Source organism: Cupressus sempervirens, chromosome 2 (genome assembly GCF_028749045.1).
Source record: "Cupressus sempervirens isolate cs-2001-9-10 chromosome 2, ASM2874904v1, whole genome shotgun sequence".
Taxonomy (NCBI): domain Eukaryota; kingdom Viridiplantae; phylum Streptophyta; class Pinopsida; order Cupressales; family Cupressaceae; genus Cupressus; species Cupressus sempervirens.
The window spans coordinates 650,748,142-650,763,195 of NC_143119.1; the positions used below are offsets into that span (position 1 = coordinate 650,748,142).

Sequence of the window (15,054 nt, forward strand, 5' to 3'; positions counted from 1 at the left end):
TCATCCAGATATGTTGGAACTGCTTCTTTGATGCCCAGTGCAGGTGCTATAGAAAAAAACTCCACATGATCAATACTACAAGGGAAGAAAATATATCATTTCAAGTAGGAATACAAACTTGTTTGATGACATGAAAAAGGAAAATATTTCAACCACTACAACTAGTTTTTGAATTTAAATACAAGGATTAGATTTTTATAACAGACCATCTAAAAAAAACTAAAGGTGGTGGTTTTGCTATGGATCTGAACACTGGATATTGACATCTGTACTGGTGAGAAGTTAAATCATTTCAGCCAAACTATATAAAGCATTTGAGGACCTAAAAAATAAATTCTTTCAGCCATTGCCGTTTGCTGAACATATATGGAGAACAAAACAATTAGGAGCGTCATGCAAATAGTACATATTATAGACTTTACATAGAGTAGACTTTGAAAATAGATAATGTGAAAAAAATTAAAGGATGTCGATTATTAAACGATCTATAGATTTGAACATTGAAATTTGATATATCTGCTAGTAGTGAGCTGAATCCCATTCCAAATTAAGAGCCACTCAACCCTCAAGATATTAGCTTCAACTTCATTATTATTGGTTTTCCAAGAACTGAGGAGAAATTTTCGTTGGGGGAGACATGTTTGCCACACATTTGAACTGTAAATAAAAAAGAAAGATGCTGGAAATTATTGACCATAGGGGTGATAAATTTAGAATTTTAAATGCTAGAAGATATTTAGATACCTTGTGTTGGCGATACTTCTCCCTGACTGCAGTCAATGCACACCCTTTGCTATTTAGTTGTAAATTATGCAATGCATGAATATAGTCCTTCATCTCTGATACTTTATAGCATGTGTAATGTTCTAGCATAGGATTTTGAAGATGGAGGACAATAAAATCCTATTCAAATTTCAGTACAGACAAGACCAAACAAAAAAATGACTCGATGGAATTTACATTACCCAGGGGCAAGTTCCAAGATCAAGAGTCATCCTTGCCACAAATACAGCTGATGCAGCTATCATTGATGGAACATAATGGAGAAAGTCATACTCGACAAGGATGAGTTTAGCAAGACAATTGCCCATGAATTCCAAATGTAGAGATGGAACCTGAATGAAAAAAAATTATGAAGGTAAGAATAAAATATTTTTATATATTAAATAATTTTATCTCCCACATACAACAAAAGAAAACTAGAATGTAAAGATACCTTATATCATGTTTGAGCAACATGGGCAAAGCACCTATTCAAATTGAGAAGGGAAAATGAAAAATGAGTACAACATTAATTTATCATGATTGTTCTGTGGCTTACATTTGAATATATCAATGTTTTTGTTTTTCGTGTTAACTTCGATGAAAATAGTCACCAAGATTACTCCACAAAAAAAATTACCTGAGAAAGCTCTTAGTTTTTGGTGTTGTCAGATCATATTGCAAATAAGTTAGGACATCAATCTCCATTTCTAACACCTATTAGTATTAAGATAAGGATAATTCTCATTTTAAGAATACCGTCCAAGAGAGATGTGACAAAACATCTTGCAATACAAAAGGAAAATTGTACCTCCTCCCTTGTGTAAGTATTATTTGTAATGTAACAAAATTCTTCCACATGTGGAGCACAAATTTCTTCGTACTTCCTGAAAGTGACATCAAAGCAATAGTTAAAAACTGACCAAAGAAAAGAAAAGAAAAGAAAATGTTACAGTAAGCAAGAAGTAAACATGAGGCAACAAGTATGCAACTAACCCCAAGAAGTTGAAGCTTTTGTCTATTCACAACATTTGCAGAGAGAAACTGATCACTATAGGACACAGTTAAGTAAAGTGTATCTGGCACAAGCTTGTACTCCTCGGCAACTTGTTACAACAATCTAATTTTGAATTGATTATATAAAATTAATTGCATAACTACAATAGGGAAAAAAATATATACAGATAGCATGAAGAAATGCAATAAGTAACAAACCTCAACAAGCCAATCAACAAGCATGCCCCTCATATTTACATTGATCTCATGTTGAATTGTTTCAATGTAACAAGGTAATGCTCGTCATTTTAGCTGAAAAAGTAATTGATGACTGTAAGTATTAATCAAAAGAAGCTTCAAGAAAATGTCATAAATTCAGTCTAGCTTGACACATGAAAATCAATAACTTTTTTGCTTCAAGTACCTATATTACTTCATTTAAGCTTAGAACATCAACAAAAATTTGCAATTTTTAGTGAAGATATGTATCAACTAAATCTATATCTAGCACACCACATAAAAAGAAAAGTAATTCACAACTTCCTCCATAGAACATTGTAGATCCATCCAAGGATCTACAGTTATATGCCTATAACAAAAAATTTACAACAATAAGCTGAAGTTGTTAAAAGCATAATACATCTAACAATAGTGAGAATTATACTAACAAGCATTAGAAAAGTGCATAGAAACAAATCAACTCAATTGAACAATATAAATTTTCTGGACCAAGAATAAAAGATCACTGTGAACAAAGCAAACCTCTATAATGTGTAATTTATCATAAATTTCTATGGCATAAGCAGTACACATCTAAGGATCACCATGGTCCAAATCAATATCAATATAGTGAGAACGGCTTGAGCACCCCACACCTTCACGAGATTTCATTAGAATGGCAAGAACTCCTGACATTTATAGAAGATCAAAACTATGAGTAAAAAGCAGAAAGAAGAGAATTTGGAAAAATTGATCAAAATAAAAAACAAAACTTAATGAATTATATGTTTAGGTACTCTTAATTAGTTTACGAAATCCCAATCAAATTACCTTTTTTTGAATTGTTCTTGAGCTCTCTCGATATGTGCTGATTTTGGAAAATTTGTTGCTTTAGAGAAGACACTAACACCTCATTAGCACATGCTGAAGCATTTTCATTATTTGTTTTGGCTACAAGTTGTTTGCATTGTAATTGCACTAGTATATTTTTTGCAGTTGTAGTTAGATCTTTAGAATTAGCTTGTATATCCTGCACATTCTCTCCATTGCTCTTTTTTTCACCAATCCCAACATCATCATTGGAAGAATGATCCTTGGAATGGCAAGGAACAAGTATCATATCCTTTTCAATTTCTACAACTTTGGTATCTGTATTGACATTCCAAATAATTCCTTGGCATTTTCCTTTGCTATTGTTACCCAGGGATGCAACCTAAGCTCATATCACAATACAAATAAATTATATATATCTGAAAGGAAAGCATAAAATATTCAACATACAATAGTGAGAATTTCTTCAAGTGAGAACAGAGGAGATACGACACAAATAGTATCAGGTTCTCTTGAAGATATGCGAAATTTAAATCCAGACCCCAGTGTGCATAGAATACTAAATTAAAGCAGACTTTTGCCATACAATTTAGACTACACTGTCATTTCTCATCATCTCCCTGAAATAACATGCAGAATATAAAAGTTAAAACCAACATAAGTATGTAAAATAAAATTCAGTTTTACCTTACGTGTCCTAACTCTTGGCAAAGCCGGTTCTCCATCTTTATACATGTTAGTCACATCTCCAAGTACTGCTTGACATTTAGCTGGACTAGTAGCATCACGCAAAGAATGCGTGGTGGAATCCTCGGATGCTGGTCTTTTCCTCATCTTCCTTTGGCCCACCAGAGGAAAAGGTGGGGGTAGTTGGTTTTCACAAGAAACAATGTTATTGTTAGATGTGGACTTCGCAACCCTAGCTTGAGTAATGCAGACATTATTAAGCTATTGTGGCCCAGTCATGGCTTGGTCACTTAAGCAACAGTGAAATGTAAAAAGCCTACCTCTTCTAACCCTGAATTTTTGAATAATGTTTGCACAGAAGATTCAAGTGAGAAAATCTGTCATGAAACATGACCTACTACTCCTATGAACAAATCACAAGCTGTAATTTGTAGGCACAAAATCTTGAAATGCAACTAAAATCATAGAGTTTAATTATTATCAAATCAATATTGTGAGTTGAAACCAATCAGAAACATGGTTAACGATATGGAAAACATTTTAATAGGCTAAAAATGGACGTGCTTATTAAATGCTGACTAACTTGAGAATGCAATTTTGATCCAAGAATCTAAAACTAGTTGAGGTGTTAAGGGTACATTGTAAACTAGTGAAAACAAAGAATGGAATTCAGTACAACAGTAAAAAAACCCACAACTAGGATTATGAGTAACTAGAAATATGTGCATTTTTATAGGAGTAACATTACAACTATTAGGTTAAGTTGCTCATTCAAATTCAAGGACGGACTTAGGTACCAAAATATGATTCATCATTTTTTTTCTTATTATGATTCATATGGATTCATGTGTAAATGTATTATATATAAGAACATATGCATGCATTATGTATGGAATCATGTGTATTTATTCCATGTTTGGCATATGGGTCTCTAGGGATCTGCATAGATTCACATCAAAATTCATATTGATTCATGATGGATTCATGTGGGGTTCAGATTTGACCCTGTGGGTTTGTTCGAATTCATAGATCACAAATCCATAGGGTCAAATCCGAACACTATGCAAATCTAGTACATACCGGTTCAAGAATCCAAACCCAATATGAACCTAGATCTAGTCCAAAAGCTAGATGCACAAATCTGGTAATATGGCTATTAGGACATGTAATGAGTATTGACTAGAATTTTCAACTCCAATGTTATTCAACCCAAAGTAATGAGACTCGGACTCAACTCTGACTCAACAAGGGCAATTCAACTCGCGACCCAGCTTGGACTTGGTCATGACTCGGTAATGACTTGGCGAGTCAGGGTATACTAATTGAATGTAAAAGAAATTTTATTTGTTTCTACTTTTGTATTCAGGAGGGACATATTGATGAAAATTGAGTCATCCAAGGTTAGACCAAAGAAAAAAAGTCCACCAATTAAAATTAGTGGATGCAAAATTGTATATATTGGTAACCTTCCTTGAGTTGTTAAGGAAGATGATATCAGACAATTCTTCAAGGACTCTAAAATAGAGTCAATAAGTTTAGCATCATATAAAATAGGGCTCCATCACCAAGGAACCAAAAGATGACTATATGTTCAAGGAAACAAAAAAGACCACATTGACTATATGTTTAACTTGGTATTTACCTAGCAATTGAATGAACATAAACATTACGTAATTATTATAACCATTTTCATGCACTATTTATAAATTAATTTAGATAACTATAAAATAAAAAAATACCTGGCACAATCATTGACAACATTATGTGCTCCCTCTTTATGGACATCCAAGGAGGAATGTTATTGTTAATAACAAAAATAGGCCATACTAAGTAAACAGATCTCATATCTCCATATGGATTGACACTGTCCGCCGCTAATGAAAGTTTCAGATTATGAGGTTCTTCTTTAAAGTGTCACCATGTTTCTTCTATCTCAACATGACCATATTGCATACAATGACTCTGGGCTGTTGTGATTAGAATTCTTCGATTCTTTAAGCCCTTACACTTTTTGCAAGGACAATAACATTTATCAGGTTTTCTTTGGAACTGAGCCCACAATGCAGCCATTGTCTCATTATTTTGTTCTGGGTTCATATTGTCAGGCGTGGTCTTTCTTTATAGGAAAATATACCTGCAAATAAATTGGACATGTTGTAGTTAATGTTTATATCTACACATATGGAAATTGTTGATTAATGTTTTCAAATGTAACTAAAATGATCCTATAATTTCTAGAAGGCCTAGATGTTTGTAAAATGTGGATTTATAGACAATGTATCTTAGTTATTTGCAAAATGCCTCAAAGAGATGTCACAAGCTGAAAGTTACTTAGGTGCTAACAATAGCATGCCATGACTAATACTGATAGCAATGACTAATATGATTAATACATCAACTAATGAAGATGACTAAAAGATTGAAACATATTAATGCAATCTTCAATCAAGAACATGTGAGCTCAAAAGATGGGTAAATCTCAAAAACTCATGAGCCTAAGATCATTACAATTTCAGCCATGAAATAATTGCAATTGAAATTTGTTCAAAAAGAGGCCTAAGTGGGTTAGCCTAAGGGTCAAAAGAAGAATCTAATCAAGAAGATAGAGCTTTCTTAGAAGAAACTCTTGCACAAAAAGAATCAAAGCTTCAAACTGTCAATCAGGAATGCTCTGAGTTGTTAAAAAAAAATGAACCATTTACAAGAAAATCTAATTGCTCTACAAGCTAGAAACACTTGGAATAAATCTGCCCTAGTTAGTCTCAAAGAAAAGCATGATATGATCCTTGCTATTGATGTTGAGGGTGCAGACCTGCACAAAATACTAGATGAGGTCAAATATGCCATGGCAATAGATGCTGAAAGTACTAGAGATTCTCAAACACATATCTGGTCTTCTGTGAAAGCTAACTTCACTTCTCATTTTGATACTGGGATTAGAATTAGTTCTATTGATGTAGAGTTTGCAACTGCTATTGTCAGCATCGTTAATTTCTTACAATCTATAGCCCAAGACCCTGAAAAGACTCAAAAATTTAAATCATTAGATACTGATAAACTAGTTTTTAGAATTCAGGAGTTTTCTGAGTTAGTGGATTACTTTTTGTAGTGCAAAGAAAACATTACAGAGTTAATTGTTGAACTGATATCTTTGTTATCTCAATTTAGGAAAATGTTTGCTCTTGGTTTCAGTGAAATCTTCCAAAATGAAGCCACAAATTTTGGCAACCAATTGCCCAACCTGATACAGTCTAGTTTTCTTCATAATTCGATTAGTATAGATAATTTCACAAGACAAGAAAGTGCTCAGGATCTTTCAGGAGAAGAAAAGGCTAATAGCCTACACTTTCAACTAGCTGGTGGCAATTTATACATAATTAGGAAGCTTAACAACATTCAAGTAGAAAAAACATCTTTGGAGTCTGAGTTGAAGGCCCAGGTAAGCAGAATTGGAGAGTCAGAAGAGGAGCTTATGTGCTTCAAGAGTGAGAATGCAAATCTAGAAACAATCTTGCCTGCAACCAAAGAGGATCTTGGACACACATAGTATCAGATTATTGAGTTAAAAGAGGAGCTAATACATCTCAAGAGTGAGGATGCTAATCTGTAAGGAGTCTTCACCGTAATAAAAGAGAAGCTTGATCACACCCAACATCAAGTTACAGAGTTGGAGGAACAACTTACGCATTTGAAGAGTGACAATGCTAATCTAAAAGGTAGTCCTAGCTACAACTAAAGAGAAACTTGAGCACACAAAAAGTCAACTTACTAAATTGGAACAAATGCTAGCAAACTTACAAATGCAGCTTGAATCTGCTAAGGAATCAAAGCAGTTATTAGAGAATGAACTAGTAGCCATGATTTCACATAAATTAGATATTAAATCTCAATTCAAGGCAACAGAAACTGAGATGAAAGGGTTGTCAGAAAAAGTGGATGCTTTGGAGCTAGAGCATCAGGAGGAGTGCATGCAATGCAAAGATGCCATTACCAAGTGCAAGGTTTTAGAGGAGCAATAACAAAGGTTTGTGTTCAAATGCTTCAATCCTATTTCAAATATACCAGATTGATGTATATTTTAATTTCCTAAGATATGTTGAGTTCTATCTGATTTTTTTTATAACTTCTTCAGCATGCATGTATTTAGTTTCAGACCTAGGGTTTCTAAACTAATGTGAAGATGTTTAATTGGATACCAAGAAGGAACAATTTTTTGAGTATTCCTAAAGTTTTGTATCAGAGGAATAAATTAGAAAGAGACTGGTATTAACCAATCTGCTTGGAACCCTTCATATTTAATCTATGTTCTTTTCTTATTTGCTAAATATACAAATCAAAAGTATGCATATATTACTAATTTGTGCTTGCTTTCTATTTATTCTCCATGCTAACCAATGTAAAGTTCATGGTTGAAGTACACTGACATTTTCTATTTTATCATCACAATGAGATTTAAACTATAAGATTTAGCATGAAGATCTGCTTGGCATGAAGCCATGTTTTCCTATCTTGTTTATGTAGAAGCAAATTCCACGATAATAAATGTCCAAGAATGTATCATGAATAATTGGCATGACTTAAATACAGGTAAGTCTACCAGATCTTCACAATCCATGTTAAATGCTGATTTGTTTCTGGGATAAATTGTGCGATAGTTTTTAGCATCAACGTTTCAGATCATACTACATGATCCATCATCAGGATACGAGAGAGTAATGTTGATAGATCGCGTAGGATGATCCAAAACATTGATGCTAAAAACTGTCACAAAATCGATCCAAGAAACAAATTAACATTTGAGTATAGTTGCCTCAAAATGAGGTAGAACTATCCAAAAGGGACAATATACACTAAGAAAAATGTGGTAGTTTTTTGATATGGATATCTAATACAAATAGCTTTCTCTCCTTTTAATATAGAGAGAGAGATCTATAAGGGAAACCACACACTTCAATTAAGCATGAAGGATTCCACACACTTAAATTAACCTGAAGGATTTGGATGTTGGTGATTTCATTTAGTTCATGGTTATCTTGGAGATTAAAAATTAAAAATCATTTATAGACTAGTGAAGAAATGAGCATGAATATGCATACTGATTTGACTAGAGACCTTTTTGGCTCATGAAGAGGTTCTTGATCCTTCATCCTTTCTTTCTGCTTAAGAATGTTTTTGGTTAGAGTAAATTAGATGTGCAAATGCATTTTTAATCATATCTTTTTCCTATCACTTATTCTACCAAAATGTTTCCTTGGAACAGTATTTTTTTATGAGCCACAGAAAATTTGAGGCACCATATAGCCATTACAAATCAAATTCTTAGGATACAATAAATTCATCCCATATTTGTGGCTTAAACAAGCATTTTTGAAATGAGTTGTATTAGAATATATGGTAATTCCTAAAACAACTACATTTGGAGAGTGTCTAAAAATGTAGGCAACTACACATAAGTTGAAACCCTAGTAAAAGGAGAATGGAGAAATACCAATTTGGCACTAGCCGAGAAATGTCGCAAATTTAGACCTCTTCTTCAATCCGTTGTTGTCTACTTCTTGTGCCATTTGTAGCCAACAATGCAAGCATTATCATAAAGGGCATTGCGGTGCATGAATCGGCTAAACAAAATAGAAAGCAATGACTCGTGGCTTGCTGCCTGGCTACGAACCAACTTACACTTCACCTAGGTGCTCACTCATGTAGTAAGCAGGTTTGTGGCAAGCCCTTGCTAGTGGCAAAGCTCGTGCATTACCTATGAATGAATGAAATTTTAATTTTTTTTGTTATAACATTGAGTTGGTCGAAATTCAACTTAAGAATACATAGGTTGGTCGAAATTTTGACCAAATCGGCCACAAAATTTTTATTTTCGACCAACGTGGGAATGAAAAGAAAAAAAAAAGAAGGAATTATGGCTTTGGTCGAAAATTTTGGTAGAAAAACAAGTACAAATGTACTAGTGATATGAAGAAAAAAGAGGAGTCAACTGAAAAGACAATCCTTGATTTGAAGAAGGAATTGGAGAATGCAAAGACAATGGAATCTAGTGCAACTACAAACACAATCCACCATATGAAGAAGGAATTGGAGAATGCAAAGAAAAGAGGAGTCAATTGCAAAGAAAATGCTTGATTTGAAGAAGGAATTGAAGAACACAAAGAAAGACGAGTCTTCTCATACTACAAACACACTCCATGATTTGAAGAAGGAATTGAAGAAAGAGGAGTCTACTCATACTGCAAACACACTCCATGATTTGAAGAAGGAATTCAAAGATGCAAAGAAAAATGAGGAGTCTACTACGAAGATAATCGATGATTTGAAAAGGGAACTCAAAGATGAGAAGAAAAAAGAGGAGTCTACTACAAAAACAATCCAAGATTTGAAGAAGGAATTGGAGGATGAGAGGAAAAAAGCAAGTAATTGGCAAGGGAGATTAGAGGAAATATGGGAAAATAGTGAAATGGAGATGTCTGAAATGAAGAAAAACATGGAGAATGCAATTGCACAAAATATAAATACATCTTCCAAAGACCATCATGTCAAGGATAGTATAATAAACATGGTTGAGCTTATCAAACAAGAAAATTGGGAGAAACTAATGCAGAACAACGATAGCTTGGTTGAATGGCTTGATTTAAATAGCAATATCAAAGATGTCTTTGAAAATGTAATAGAAAATGTTGAGGATAAAAAAAGTATCTTCAACACTTCCTTAGGAAATATTACAATTTTTTTTTAATGAAGTACAAAGATGCAATGACAGGGATTTGGTAAACCAAGGAACAAACAACCACTGTGATGCCTTTGTCATGGCCTTAGATGTCTATCAAAATTGTGAAAAATTAATAGAGATAGATGAAGCTATGAAATCTTCTTCCACAGACTTGATGAAGATGAATCACATCATACTTCACTTGCTAAATGTTAGATTACCAAATCCAAATGACTCACACAACAAATTCATTAGAAAAGAAGATTACATAAAACAATTGCACAACATCATGAACTCTAATTTAGGCAACTTGCCTAAGGAAACCACTCCAGAAACAATTGCAAGTTGCATCAAACCATTATCAACAATGAATGTAATTATAGATAAATTCCTCGATTCATATAAAAACATCTCTTTGAAATATTTACTGCTGACGAGGTTACAACTATTTATGTACAACCTAAGAAAAATAAAGCTTCCAAATGATGCAAAATGGAGCACCCTAAAGAACATCATTGGAGTTGGGTCATCTACTCAATCTGTTGGTGTCAGTCATAGTACTAACAAGTAACAACTTAGTAAGTGATAGTAGTATAATCATTTTGTTACTTGCTGATTTTTAATTTTTAATTTTGGATTTAATTTCAACTTTGTTTAATATTTTTTGTTATAAGAATCAAGAACCAGCCTATTAGGAATCAGGATAGCTGGACAACTAGACCTACTAGTACTACCTAGAGTAGATAGGAAAAGAAATTGTACTCCTACTTGAAAAAATTGTACAATTGGCAATGTGGCAATGTGATTGTACACACATAATGTAGTACTAATCTGATTATATATACAATTACAAACTGACCTACAGCTATTGTTGCTCCCTTGTTTCTGTAAAAGGAAATTTAGGGTCATTGACTCATTTGTAAAAGGTTTTAATATTCTACTTCTCTAGGCTCTATATTTGTATAATTATTTGTAATTGTTAAATGTATTATGTTACACACCGATTTATAAATTATAATGACTTTTTTTAAAGAAAATTTAATCTGTAAAATGCATTATGTTACAATTTCTTAAAGAAATTAGAATCAATGAAAATCTCAATATGTGTAGACTCTAAAAACTAGTTTGAATGAAAATATCAACATGTTTAAAAAAAATTAAGCATCTATAATAAGACAATGAATGAAGGGTATATATTAACTTCTACAAACATAATTAATTAATAGATAGAGTCTTAGACATTGGTAAGACCAGAGCATATAAATCAAATTGAATTAAAATTGGTAAGACCAAAGCTACTAGCCTACTACTTGACTCACAGAGAACTTGAGAAGTTGCTATAGTTATCACTCCAGCTGGCCCGACTTTGGATCACTATCATTAAAATCCTCCTCATTTATTTCATATAACATTTGATTGTTCATTGTGTTTTCTTCTTATTCACTTTCAGTATGCATCTCAAAGTCAACTTCATTGTCATTGCTTCCAATATCAGGACATGAACCACTACCACTTCTACTGCCACTACCACTACCATTTCCACTACCACTTGGGTTTGAAATGTTGGCCATCCCTCTTCTTTGACATTTCTTTCTCCAAATGCTGAGAGTGCTGTCATAAGGGAAACTATCTAGCTCATACCTAGAATTATAGAGCCTCAAATAATTATTCTAATTTTTGTCTAAATTGTTTCCAACCTTTAACTTCAAGAAGCCCAAAGTACTAAAAACTTTGTCATCCTCCACTAAACCAAATATCATTGTCAAACATAAATCGGTAAGCTTGAAATATTTTGGTATTGACTCTCTCAACTTATTGGTCTGACCAAGGTTTTTCCAAAGCTTTGTTACCACTCCCTCTTCATTTGGATTCTCCATAAGATCATATTGTTCCCTCATTATGTTTGCAAAAGAATATGATTGATCTCTCAATCGAGATTCATCTAACATTCTATTATAGTTACTCCATTGATTACTTTAGTTTTGCAAAAATGCTTAATCAAAGTCCTCATCCTTCTTTGAAAATCACTCTAACAGTTGAGAGACCAATATTGAGGAAAAACAATAGACATTGCTTGGAGTAGTTCCTCTGGAGGGAGTTTGTATCTAATTTGTGACAAAATATTGTAGCAAACTCGCTTGACAGAGTCAAGAATAGAGTCAACAATCTTCTTGAAGTCTCCACTTTTAACACATGAAAGTACCTTCTCTAGTTCTGATTCCACTTTACTTTTTGATTCATTGGGGTTGGACTCAAGGTCAACGTGAGTATAGTACTGCATTGGTATGTCAACTCCAAGTACCCTGACATATATGTCATCATTTGCACCAATATGTAAAAAGTTCTCAGGATTGTTCAAGTCTGTGATTTCTATCCATACTGTAAACTTTGATTCATCTAAAGGTTGTAATCAATACAGAGTATCCAGGCTATTACATGTCATTTTACGCAACTTATTATATTCTACAATATACATAGCTCTTTGTTGAAGCTTTTTCATAATATTTATCATGTCCTGTAGCATGGGGAGAATAGCTACTAAAGTTAAGAGTGCCTTAACATTAGTTATACTCGAATATAGCTGAGGGAATCTATCTTGCACAGAGTGGATTAGTCCAAGCAATCATGGATATTCAGAGAATACTCAATGTGCTAGTCCAACCAAAGAGATCTATCTGGTATCATTATCTTTAAGAAGCTTCCTCCCATCAGTCAGTTCTTGAGAAAAGTGTTGAAATTTTTGGATTCATTTTGGACTTCGACAAAAGTATTGGTAAATCTCTTTGATTAAAGATTCCACTTTATAAACACCACCAAAATCGCTGACAATTCCAAAAGCTAGATTCATTCGATGGTCCATGTACTAAATGTGAATAACGTAGGGTGCCAAATCATTCTGGATCTTTTTGCAAAGTCTGTCTTTATGACCTTGCATAATCAAAACTCCATCTGCTCCAACACACACCAACATTTTGGTAATCTCCATGTTATCCATACCTCCACAATCAATTTGAGTACTCTTTAATAATTTTTTTTTTTTTTTGCTGTCACACTACAATTCAATTTAGCAATAAATAGTAGAAAGGGTTGACGACAAAGATCATTTACAGTATAAACATACATGCACACCCATGAAGTATTATCAATTGTTGCAACTTCATCTAGAGACAATGCAATGAAATTTGATTGTTTTATTTTTGCCTTCATATCTTCTTTTTCAACCTGTGCAAGAAAACATGTCCACTCTCATCTGTTTTTTACTGACCAATGACTATTTGGATAGTTTCTAACTTTAAAAAAGCATAATAAACTAGTAATTGGAGGGTAGTCCATCATAGGATTCCCTCTACTCAAAATATAAAAGACCACACTTAACTGAACAACTTTTCTCATATTTTCCACTTCCATTGCTTTCCCAAGGAAATCTTCAATAGAATCTTTTACTGCAGAATGCTTCTCCCGTAATTGCTCATGTAACTTGTATAATTTGACATTCTTGATATGCAAACAATTGTCTTTCATTTTTCAACTCCATCTATAGTTTCTTTTTTATAAACTTTACCGACATGTTTTTCTATGGTATCAAGTTTAAGATGCAACCTCTTCTTCTTTATCTTCTCTGTGCAAATCTTACATATGCATTCTATAGGAGGCTCACTATTAATTGGATTGGGCACTAGTTGAATGAATCATAATTTTTCTACCAATTCTAATTGAAAATTCCTTTTGAACAAATCCTAGCGAGATCGATCTTTTTTTTTAATTCCAATTTTCTTTTCCCCTTCTATGTATAAACATCATTTACGGAATCACTTTTCATTTTCTCAACCAACTCCAAGTCTATAATATCATTTTGTGACTCCCTACTCAAGGGAAGTCCCTCCAAATCATGTTCAAGTTCATCCTCGACTAAGATATCAGGTTCACCAACTTGAACTTCTTCAAAATGGTCTCTAACTTGTGATGAATCTCTTTTTTCAATATGCACTGGAGATGTAAGTTGTGAATCTTGTAGGTGTAGACACCCAAAAATGGACAGACTTGTGAGTTTACATTTGACACACTAAATATTCTTCTATTAATTAAAAGTTCTTAAATCATTAATTAATCATCTTTGTTCCTCTATTATCAAATCTTTGCATCAATTAAACATTTCCTAATTGTAATTAAATAATTAAGTTTATTTAATTATTTAACCTTTAATTAATTGATCACTATCAGTTAATTAAATTCAATTTCCCATAATTTAAATAATAATTATTGATTATTTAAATTAACTAATTTATTCCACTTTATTAAATTAAATTAAATTTCATATTCATTCCACATCAATTTCAATTTCGATCAATGTCCATTTAATTTCAACTAACTTCATTTTTCAAATTTAAATCTTCTAAATTTTGAAAAATCAATTTCATGAGGAAATATAAAATTAAAAAATTAGAAAATCTTCATAAACTGAAAAATCCATTTTTTTGAAAATCCAAAATAAAAAAATGATTTTAATGTTTCTATTTTCAATTTTTGGAAACTTTATGTCCTCCAAAAATTGAAAATATCTGAGATTTTATCCTCTATCTTTTTCAGTTTAAAATTGAAAGCTTTCCAATTATTCCTCAAGTCTCTTTCATCCTTGTCTGTTAATCGTGATTTTCCCAAATCGATCTCAACCATTTATGCATTTCTAGAAAATCTATATAAACAACCCTCCTATCTCTTAATTTCATCAATCAATTTCACATCAAACCTCTGTCAATTTACTGTCATTTCGCTAGCATTTCAAATCATATAATTTTATCATATTTCTCAGAGTTCGGAATCAGCTTGAAGCAATCATTTAGTTT

At 32.7% G+C, this 15,054-nt stretch overlaps 1 pseudogene; it reads right to left on the reverse strand.

The window, feature by feature from the left end:
* Window positions 1–591: 591 nt before the first annotated feature.
* On the reverse strand, window positions 592–3,774 carry LOC149575052 (cyclin-A1-4-like; annotated as a pseudogene).
* Between the last annotated feature and the right edge of the window lie 11,280 nt (window positions 3,775–15,054).